This window comes from Orbicella franksi, chromosome 1 (assembly GCF_964199315.1).
Source record: "Orbicella franksi chromosome 1, jaOrbFran1.1, whole genome shotgun sequence".
Taxonomy (NCBI): domain Eukaryota; kingdom Metazoa; phylum Cnidaria; class Anthozoa; order Scleractinia; family Merulinidae; genus Orbicella; species Orbicella franksi.
In genome coordinates, this window is record NC_138145.1 from 18,963,655 (window position 1) to 18,975,853 (window position 12,199).

At 35.4% G+C, this 12,199-nt stretch overlaps 1 long non-coding RNA gene across 1 annotated transcript; it reads left to right on the forward strand.

Moving 5' to 3' along the window:
- Positions 1–31: 31 nt before the first annotated feature.
- Positions 32–7,042, forward strand: LOC145495150 (uncharacterized). Its single transcript, XR_014050378.1, has 3 exons — positions 32–329; positions 4,664–4,739; positions 5,280–7,042. It is a non-coding gene; the product is annotated as an uncharacterized LOC145495150 (long non-coding RNA).
- Positions 7,043–12,199: the final 5,157 nt, after the last annotated feature.

The following is a 12,199-nucleotide window of genomic DNA, read 5'->3' on the forward strand; positions in this document are numbered from 1 at the left end:
CAGCACATCCCCACCCATAAGTTCCCAAAGTAGCCCCCCCCCCCCGGGCCTAACGCCTTGAGACGGCCCTTGAGACAGAAATACATGTGTTCCCACAATGTGCGAGTACACATTGCGAGCCTTTCTCTTCAATAAAGTGGTGCCCAGTCTTCTGTGAGTACGAAGTAAAGATGGCGGCTAGTTACAGCTATACGGGAATGGGACAACGTGGTCAAGGATTTCTGTGTATATGAATGCTTTTCCCGTAAGCTGAATCAGCCCAGCGTTATTAACGGGAAACGGGACCAAATTAGTGGCTGTTTAAGAAGTTATTTGACTGATTTATCCAGGTGAGCGCACAACTTAAATAACCATGTAAGCGGGACCTTTACTAAAGGTGGCTCCTTAGAGTATATCAGTAATTACGAACACCCTCCCTATAGAGCGCGAGTTAGAAAAGGAAACTTAATTAATTTCTCTTAAAGTTTTCCCTGTAGAGATTTACCAGTATGGGTATTGTTAAAATAAGGCTTATGTTTTGGTTGTCAGGTTTTGGATTAAGGCCGTTACCATGGCAACATCTCATCTAATGACAGGCAGATATATTCCTCATTTTGACGTAAACTCCTTAATATTCATACTTTTCTTTGGTGACATTTTTCATACTTTGCCACATCATGGAAATGATATATTTGCCTGACATTTTGAATTAGTAAAAAGTCAAGGTTGTTCAGACAGTTTTTCCAATATTCTGTAATTTGTCATTATCCTAAATATATTAGATTAGCTCTGACAGATTTTAACAAAAATAGGGTATTTTATAGGAATTGTATTTGGTTAGAACTGAGCCAAATTAAAAAAGAATTCACCGAAGGGAACGCAAGGAAATTAGCATTTTTTTGGTCACGCTGACGCCACAAAAATAAAAAAACATGCATGGTGTCACGTGTGGTTATTCATTTAGGCGCTTGCTCATGTGACACCATGTATCGAGTGCGAGAAAGCAAGAGTAAATTAGAACTCTTTTACTAGTTATTTATAGAGCTTTTTTGTCATATCTTTTTGGCCCTAGGCTTAAACACATGTTTGAACAGAGTTTGAAACTATTGCTACTTATACCAAATTAACGCCTTTCAAGTGCTGAAGTGATTTCGTTTCTTCTTAGGGTTACTTGCGTCATTTTTGAACACTTGATTAATACTGATGTTTGGCACGCAGTGGTACTGTGCGCTATTGAGTCTCAGAAAAACTGTAGTAAGACACCTTAATGCTCGGGGTAGCCACTTGATAAAATCGATAATTGATAATATTCAATAAAAATTGGTAAACTTAGTCAATAATATTGAAAATCGATAAAAATCAATAACAGGATTTGTTGATAATTATCGATTTATCACTTAGTGCAATCGATTTTATCGTTAAATATCGAATTGATCAATTTTAGCTTATCTTACAATTTATCGAAACAAAACCATCAAAAACAAGCTCACAAAAACCACCAATAACAACTTGCTTGAACGATTATCGATAAAATTTGCTTTGACTTCTCTTAAGTCTCATAAAAAACGATATTTGAATATTGAATGATAAAAATTCAATGTGCAGAGGACGGTAATGATATTTACTATCATCCCGTTCATACAGTAAAATCCTGATTATTCGAACCTCCAAGGGAAACAAAAATTGGTTTGAAAAATCGGTTAGTTCAAGAAATCAGCGGTAAAATTATTGTTGGACTGGGCTGAGGGAAAAGAATTTTGGTTAAGGAATCATGAACTTTGAAAAAACACAATTCCAATTCAATTAAATTTTGGTTTTAAGGTGATTCCTTAGTATTGCATTGCGCATCCCTAATGCGCACGATTTTCGTGTCATTAGTGCCACACATGAGCGCGTGTGTGTACAAAATGTAAGAGATTTCCCTCAAACTAAGCTCGATAGCAAAATAAATGCTCCTTTTCTCTTAAACGAGCGCGGTGACCCCCATTTTTTGTTTCATAATTTCAATGAGAACAATATCCTCAATAACTGAGAAAAAAATTAGCAGAAATCTATGGCTACTTTTTTGGCAAATGAAATAAATACTACAGAGGGAGACATAATGGGCCCAACAGCGCATGTCCAAACTATGTGTCCTTTAAAGGATTAAAAAATGCAGGGTATTGGAAGACATTTTTTCGGGGATGTAGATGAATAAACAATCAAAGAAAGTCAAACTCTGTGTGATATAACGCGCTGCATTGAAAAATAATCAAGCTTATTTGTTGCGCGCGGAGATTACTAAAAGTCACCTAAATAACCGTGTTTGTCAGCATTGTGGTGTGAAAACAAGCATGGTGACCCCCTCTTTTTACTACGTTTTTAATATCTCCTTGTCCTGTAGCAATGTTCAGCATACCAAGTTTCATCGGAAATCTATGGCGGGTTCTTTTACTAGGGAATGACCTTAATAATTAGTCTAATTGAACATGACCAAAACTATTAAAGTGCTGTACCTAGTAAATGAACTTAGCCCGCCTTTTAATTACGTTGCTTGAACCAACTAGTTTGCGATATTCTGAATAGTTTCCAGAATGCAGCTTAGTGAAATATTTGCTCCTGCAAAAACCATATTAACAACTTTGAAACTGCTCTATAAACCAGTAAAACAATATAAATGATGACAAATTAATATAAAAAGTATAGTGAATGGAAAAAATGATGGATAAGTGAAAGAAATCAGTAGTGTACACCTACAAAATCCAAAGTTAAAAAGTCACAATCAATTGATTAGTGTCGATGGATACAGTTTTAAAGCATAAACAGTTACAGTTACATGCACAGGTACTCATGTTTTTGTCATAGTCAATATACTGTGAAATTTTAAGACATGAAATATGATCTGGATAATCAGACTTCCTCATTATGCCATTGGAAAATGAAATGGAATTACCATAGGGGTGGTCCAGTTTCAAACAAAATTATTGCTATGACTGCTATTTAAACTGATAATATACAGATTTAGCCAAAGCTAAAAACAAAGTTCTGGGCCGGGTTGTTGAAAGCCTGATTAAGCTAACCCAGGTTAAGCGAGAATTTTGATTCAAGTTTTGTATTTTTGTGGTGAGATTTTCTGTTTTTATTGTGTGGCCTTCTGTTTTGAGTTTGAATAAGCAATGAAGAACATTTGTATACAAGAGAAACATATACTTTGGTTAACTTTTAATCCTGGGTTGGGGTTAACTGCCTTCCGAACAACCTGGCCATGATCGTTAGTATAGGTAATCATACGGTTTCGAGTTCAATTTGGAATTAATTTGCACGAGTGAGTTTTTCAAAAAGCTGAAATTGCATGAGCCGCTTCGGCGAGCGTAATTTCAGCTTTTTGAAAAACTCACAAGTGCAAATTAACTCCAAATTGAACAAGAAAAACGGCATGATTACTTATTAATAATATAAACATGAAAAAATTCGCATGGAGGAAGTGCTGGAAGATCTTTCTTGAAGTCATTTTTTCTTATTTGAGAAAACTTTTTTCAAAGTTTCAGCACAAAATTTTTGTCATCATTTTACGTGATATCATTTTCTTAGAAAAGTTCCTATTTTCTTTCGGTCAATCATAATCCAGAATTTCGATGTGTAATTTGCACTGGTGTTACAATTTTTGCACTGATGTTACACTTTTTGCACTGTGTTGAACTGCACTTGAACTGCACTGCTCTTAGCCAATCAGAATTGAGTAATTTTTTCATCTGTATTATTAAATCTGTTACATCGCAAGTGTTCCGTAATTGTGTTTGTTGATTGATCGCATCTTTTGTTCAGGTTCTAGCATTGTTAAATTTATGTTTGCCACAAATTTCAGGGTGGTCCATTTAGGGTAGTCCATGAGTAGTCCGTTCAAGTAGTCCATGGACCAGGTCCAGCGGGGTAGTCCATGGACAAGGGGTCAGCAAAATGTACCATTTCATGGTCAATATGAATATGTCCAGACTGCTGACTGTGGACTACAGACTTAGGGATAAAACACTGACTAAGCATTACAGACTGGGTTACATTGTACAGTAAAATAAAACACCAACTCGGGTATAAAACACGGACTGTGGACTAAGTGCGGCCTACCGACTGCAATCCGTATATTTTAATTACTGACCAGTTGTAACTAATATTACATAATACACATATACACGAGAGCAGACCCTCTTGTGTGTACGTGCTTTGCGATCAATTCATTTGTTTTCACCCTTGCTGAAAGGAGGCCAATTTCACGTCTACCCAACAGCTCAACTGGCACAAAATGCTGTTCCTAGAATTTTTATTGTACCAAACCTACCAAAACTCGAACGCACTCTTTAATCTACGAATACTACTAGTTTTCATTGTGGCAGAAATGCCTGGTCAGAGAGTCCAACCAGGCTAAGCTTTTACCTGTCAAAACCTCAAATTTACCGGACAACTGTCCAATGACCAACTGTTGTTTGCAAGCTTGACAGTGACATGTTTTTGATAGGCATTAATTTTGTTTTAATAATTGCCAAAGGTACATTACTTTCAAAAATTTTGGATGTTTAATTTTGGGACGCTTTGCTAGAACATAGTTTAGTTAAATGTTCACCTACGAAACTTGAGTCAGACTGGAAAATTTATGGAATTGATCTGCATTTCATGCATGTTCTCATAAAAGAAACAAAAATTTTGCTTTCAGGTGATAAAAACAACAAGCAAATCATGATTCAAGATCTTGCCTCGTCATTCTTGTGATGGCACTGTCCAAGAAGAAAGTATGTACTTTATACTGTACTGTAAATATTTTGCATGCTTAAAATTTCAAGCACTTACAAATTTCAGACAGTTATAATTTTGGAAATTTTTTGTCCGAAATTAATGTTGTCTGAAATTTTTTGCAAGTAACATATATGTAAACTATTTAATTTTTATTTAGATGTCCCCCAGTTCAGAGGTTTTAAGTTGCTCATTTCAAGCTTATTTATTCCTGGGTCAACAGTATTCCTTGGAATGATTCAGAATTTGTTACCTCTGGCTTCAGAGTTAATGTCTGGTTCAGAATCACACATCCTAACAAAGAACATCATTGCCTGGCTCAAGGCCAACATTCTTCTGCAAAAACATTGATTGATTGCTCAAGGAATTAGTTTGTTTTGGTGGGGTAGAAATGTTTGGGTGATCCTTTAGGAGGTTTTGAAATTCTTAAGACTCTAAAGTAAAATTTTAAGAGAAAAGAATTATTTGCACATTGTTTTTATGCAAGTTTAGCAAAAGTCATGTACAAAATAGTTACTAGTTACATATTGGATTTGCAGGCAAGTTGTTAGAGACATAGATCAGAGGATCAAGGACCGGAGACCCAGGACGACCCAGGGCAGAGGACCCAGGACAGAGGACCCAGGACAGAGGACCCAGGACAGAGGACCCAGGACAGAGGACCCAGGACAGAGGACCCAGGACAGAGGACCCAGGACTAGGAACAGAGGATCAAGGAGCAAGGATACGACTGAGGACTGACAACTGGGGATCAAGGACAGTGGATGAAAGCAAGCCTTGGATGATGAAGTTTCATAAGTTGAATTATAGATATATTAAGGTATATGAGATATTATCGTCAGCAGAAATGGCACAGTGCACCTTACCCTGAGGGTTTTTCTCTGGGTACTCCGGTTTCCCTCACTCCTGAAAATCCAATATTTTCAAATTCCAATTTAACAAAATTGGTAACACATTGCTGTGGGCCAACTGAGATGAAAAATTCTCTGACTACTCAAGGTAAACATTTGTAATACCAATTTATTTTTCTCTGTTTATTTCCTAGTTACATGTGCACATGTGGATTCACAGTCTCCTTTGCAGCTGTTATTTTAGTTAATGATCAAATTGGAAAGAAGCTTTATTCAATTTGTGTGTTTTTCAAAGATCTCTTTTTTAATCATAGGTAAAGGGAAATTACCACGTCAATCAACCAACCAACCAACCAACCAACCAACCAACCAACCAACCAACCAATCAATCAATCAATCAATCAATCAATCAATCAATCAATCAATCAATCAATCAATCAATCAATCAATCAATCAATCAATCAATCAATCAATCAATCAATCAGTCAACCAATAATGTAATCAATCAAAAAAATCACTCAATAACTCAATTAATAGTTAAGATAAAAAGCCAGGATATGCAGCTAACTAAAATAGCAAATACCAACCGACCAAATTTACCAAATTAAATTACTACCAAATCAACCAAATACCACTTTGGTACGCATGTAACAAGTACCCATGTAAACAGAGTATTGAACTGACCAGTGTGTTGTGTGGGTGTCGTTCATTTGCAAATAAGTGGCTTGCTTGTCACATTTACCATGCAATTCATTATTATAGCAGTCATCAATAAAAATTAACTGAAACTCAATTATGGCAAAATCTGTTTCTGTGAATTTAAAGTTTGGTAATTCTTGTTGTATTTTCATGCATACAGACATAAAACAAAAGAGAGCCAACATTTTGTTCAAAATTACCTTAAAAAGTAAATTTTTGCAACAATTATTATTATTTTCGAATTCAGAAACAGACAATGAAATTTCCAAAACCCATGCAGAAAATAAACCAAAATATATTTTAATTACATGTAGAAGTAATTGATGAAATGCTCTTTATCAAAGAAAAGAAACCTAAACTGAACACTCAATCTGACTCAATCAAAGCAAAACTATTTAGTTCTTAATTAACACTCTCTGCAGTTCCACTTTGTAGAGTTTTTAATCAGACTTTCAAGACTTTCACATACATTCTTGGTATATAAAAAACTCATAAGAATCTGACTTTTAGTTTTACAAATTTGAAAATGATGAATGAATCATCAAAACATCATTCAAAATAATATTATTATCACTGATTTTTGTTCTTAATTGTTTGTCCAAAGCCTCCGTTACTAGAAAATACAGTCAAAACTTATTTACCATTTTATTTATTTTTTACATGTGTACAGACATTTTGAGTGCTCATTAAAAATTCTCATTTTTAAATTCTAGGATGCTCTTAAGTGCAAAGCCAATAAATATTCCTATGGAGTTCTAAGGACAATTTATTTCAGTTCCTAAAAAGAAATTGAAGTTACACTTTTTTGATATATGTACAGGCATTTTGTTATACCACTAAAGAAGTCAGACAGCAGGATATAATCATTACAGTGAATTTGATTTTGCAGAAGCCACTTATTTGCTCATGAAAACCTAGTTTCTCCTTCTCACAAGATTCCTATTGAGCAGCTTTATGATGAAATCTGTTCACTTCCATTGGTTTTCCTCGGAAGTCTTAAATTGAGTTTGGAGTTGGAAAAAAATGTCTTTTGCCAATGTCAACATAAGAAACCTTTTAAGGTTCTCTTCATTTTTATGTCTGATTTTGAAAAAAATATACATGTATGTGGTACTTAAAATACCATTGCCAGAATGCTAAACTAGTTGCTTTTCTTGAGAAAGTTTTTTCCTGTATTTACTTTCAAAAATAAAATACTTCTTTGTAATCCAAATAAATTCGTTTTGGGAAAGTAGCTGCTCAATAGGAAACTTGTACTCAAGAAAATATTTTACTTTTGTTTTGTAGTTTCAACGTGCATCATGCTCTAAAATCATTAGCTAATTCAGTTCTCACTGATCACAATTGTTTTCTTCGGGTGAGCAATATTTTCATCTTTGTCACTGTTATTTTTTTTTCCAGATCAAATCAATAGCATGATGGTGCTTGAAACTATGGTATTGTTTTTTTTTTATCACCTTTGAACAAAGGAAGCTTCCTAAAACTACCCTTTTGTGGTAATGCAAGTAAATTTGATTGGCTGATCAAGAAATTATTAATTGAATGCAATACCAATCTGCTGCTTTTCACAAATTTATTCAATTCACTAAGTGTTATACAAAATTGTTATTTACTACTCGATCAGTATTACAAAAAATTCTGAGCTATGTTTTCCCAAAATAATGCATTTAAAGTATATTCAATTGTAGGATTAAGAAATTATGAAATCAAAGCAATAGCAATATGTAGGATTCCACAAATTTATAACTAACACGCAATTATTGTCATACAAAATTGTTATTTCTTACTCGATAAGTTTTTAAAAAACGATTTTTTTTTTCAAAAATAATTTCTTTTCCTCCTTTGTTTAAAGGTGCCACAGCAAGCTCATTAGCACAGAAGTAAACAATTACTAATTAACTCAGCTAAGAAAACACTACAAATTTTGGTGTCGTAAGGTCTTCACATTAGCATTGACACTAACGTAACGATAGGCCAAACGTGGGGATAGTCAGAAGAACAGGGGTGTAGAACAGACCCTTCAGATCTAGTGGGCATTCCTGGTCAGCCATAATATTGGCATCATATAACATATACAATAGAGAGAAAAATAAACCTTATGGTTATTTTCGTAGGGTTTCGATGCAGTAGTTTTCAGTAGTTCAAAACCACTTAGGGAATCGGGCTTTTTAATCCTACTTTTCTCCAAAACGTGTTAATCAAGGCAGATTGAGTATGTCTAAGTATTATTACTACTTAAGTATCAATTCAATAGCAGAACTAGTTAGTTAGGGTATAAGTTTTTTTTTAACTCAAGTGAATAGTTTTTTTACTGTGCTAATGAGCTTGTTAGTTTTTTCTTTGTAGATTTGATATTTCCCACATAACTTAGTATATTTCAGATTATTTTCAGGATCTGAGATGGCCCATACACCTGCACACAACACAAATGGTCAGATTTAAATCTAGCCGATCGATGTCCCTGCAGGGTTGTGGAAACTCTTGCTCTGAGGACGGTGTTTCTGACGTTGCTCTGCAATATTCCAACTGAGAAATCCTGGTGAGTTTATCTGTTCCGCTAATTTTTGATGGAGGCACTTGGACACTTTGATGGTGTGGTCGTTTGCTCTCAAGTGGAGAAAGCATCATGGGGGAAGGTGAGGGTTTGCTTTTCATGTCTTTTTGGCTTTACTTGACTACGTCAGAAAACCACACCTTTATTACAATTGGCTTGAAAGATGTTTGTTTTCAATCATTGTTTCTAGAAGTTTTCTGTTGTCGAGGCCGTAAAACAGTAGTGCTTTAGTGTAGGTCATGGGTAGTACATTTCCGGGATGTTGGGGTTAGTTTTGAACAATGAAGGTCACTGATCTGGCTTGACTGGAATTTCACAAGCGACACTAGATTGAGCTGATAGTCATCTGAGATTCTTCTGAAAGAGCTGATTCTCGTTTAGGGTTTTTCTTAACTAAAAATAATAATTTTCCTTTCGTTTAAATTTTGAAGATAAAAACAAATTAGGTATCGAATAAAAATATATTAGTCACAGTTATCTTAAGAAAAGAATTTATTAACACTATCAGTCCACAGTTCAAAGAAAAATTAAGAACATTAACCGCTTATCTGGAATTACAACTTTGGTTTTTTTTTCCTGATTAGCTCCAGGAATTAGTTAACCCAAAAGAGCTCAAAAGCAGTCTCCTGCGCTGGCGTTACTTGAGTTGTCACGCAACACTTCTTCCTGGGGTGTTGCGTAATGATACAAATAACGCCTATGAAGGAAGCTTCTTTTTGGAAAATTTTAATCTTAGCTACTAAACATATAGTTACATTTTCCGTGATCAAAGTTCAAAGCGTAGGCCAATTGTTCATTTTGACTTCCAAAACGTTTAACTAACCTCGTAAACATTTTTTGTATATGAATTTTGCACTTCTAGAGTTTATCTTGCCTTCTTTAACTTACTTAATCTTGAAGTTGGTATTTAATTTTTTTTTTCACCAAACTTTGGCCAATTTCTTATTTTGATTTCCAAAACCTGAGATTTACCGCGGAAACTTTATTTTTTGACTAAGTACATAACTGCAAGCTAATTAACAATTAGACCCGTGGCCCTTGAGGGCGAAGGGTCTAATTGTTTTAGTATCACCCAACTAGTCGGACAGAAAAGGTAATAATAAAGTTAGCAAATGCAAGTTGAAGAAATATTTATTTGGGAATAAAACGAAAGAAAGCGTCGCGCTCGATGGCGCCAATTTCGCTACTCGATGACTATTACTAATAGTCCCCTAGTAGCGTAGCCAATCAAAATGCAGGATTTGCATTAGTCCACTAGTTGGGTGATACTAATTATCAATATTGCATTCCAAAACTATAAATTCAAGTTCTAAAACCAAGCATATATTTCGTTTTTTTTTTTTAATTTCGTAGGCCAATTGTTTATCTTTACGTCTTAAACAAACTAAACCTAGGAAACGTTTCTGTTTTTTTTTCCTAATACTTGCTCAACTTCGTTGTTATCCTCGGGGATGCAGCGGCACTTAATCGTGACGGGACGAAGTAAACCGAGCGGTAAAACCTTTCGTCGGGTCGATTTTGCCGCTCGGTTTACGTCGACTCTTCCGACTAACTGCCCTAAGTTTCCGAGGATTCTTCGCTGTTTAATGTTATTCAAAGCCAAGATTAATAATTACAAAAGCACAAACAAATTTCAAAATTCCACCGTGTTTGCCTTTTTTTTAAAGACGATTTCAACTGTGAATATTTAATAAGATTTACTATGAATATTTAAACTACGATTCTTTCGAAAAATATTGGGATTTTCTTGTACAAATTAGACTCGATCGATTTTAAATAACTGAAATTAAATATCAAAACAAAGTTAACGCAATTCTAGGTGATGTGAACGGACCAAAATCGCCCGTTTGCTTTCGCATTATTAGAAATTTATTTACTTTAGCAAAATACGCTTAAACCTGGAAACAAATTACTAATCTTTCATCGCTTTAACTTTGATCTTATTTAAACATAAGCAAAAATTCCTAAGCTCGTATCAGTTTGGACGTAGAGTTTCAAGTGACTTGTGTTCTTTTGGTGAAGTTTGTGAGGGGACAGTCGGCAGGAGGTTTGGTCGGCAAGTCAGATCAATGATTTTTTGCCTTGGATTCTTTTCTTGGCATCCATGGAAATTACTAAACATGACTTGTACTTTAGCGCTCCTGTTTTCCTTGTCCCCCCAACGGAAATTTCTAGATACAGTGCTCGGAACACGCATCTTAAATTTTACTATTTTGGCACTAATCTTTTCGCGCATTATTTACGGCTCTCAAAGCTAGTTAAAATTCCAATTCAAATGGTGTGGTATTATGACGTATTAAGTGAAACCGAGAAGGCATGGGAAGCAAACTCTCACCTCCCTCATTATGCCATCTCCACTTGAGAGCAAACGGCCATATCATTTAAGTGGTCAAGTGTCGTCATCAAAGATGGCGGAGCAGATAAACATACCAGGATTTTAAAGTTGGAATATTAAAGAGGAACTGAAGAAACACTTTGACTCAGAGCAGAGTGAAAACAACCCGACAAGCAGGGACAAGATCGGCTAGATTTTTTTAATTATTTTTTTTAACAATAAAAACGCAAATAAAGAGACAAAGAGACAGTTTTGTGTGTTGTAGTTTTTACCAGCTGTCCATCATAACTAACCAGGTAAACACTTGTGTCCATGACTAAGTCCTGATATCCAGTGTAATCTGTCACGCAACTTGTCCCGCAATCTTCTCGAAAACGGCGTAACAAGTTAATGAAACATCGAGCCGTGTAACACAACGCGCAACGGACAAAACGTTTGCAAAGCAAGTCGCTTCAACGGTCACAGAAAGTAGAACTAAATTCCAACTTTCTCCAAGCGCTGTAGCAATTGTTTCGCATAAATTCTGTCCGTTGCGCGGTATGATAACAACCCGATGTTTCATACAACGCACTTGTCACGCCGCCATCGAAAACATCAAGAGATTAGTTGCGTAAGAGATTACACTGAATAAGAGGACCACAAACCAAGTTCTGCTTTTAAGAAAACCACTACTTAAACAAAATGTCTGCCATAAAACTCTCATTGTACTTGTATAGCGTTTTCGCTGTAGTATTTGGGAGTTGCAAACTGTACTTAGTTGCTCAAGAATTCAAATTTACAGTAAGTTGGCCCTTCCCTATTCACACTGCGCGTAACTGTCAAAGAACGTTTTTCCGAAAGCGTGACGCAAGTCTTTGCATGTCACGCTATAATTTGGCTACAGAAATCTAGACGATTCACAGGCGTAAACTCCAATTAGGCTGTCCTAATTTAATAGAAGCACGGGCGATTGAAAATCTCGAATTTGCGAGATAAGAACCTGTAACTCACTGTAGCTCCTTGAAAATAACCAAGAAACCC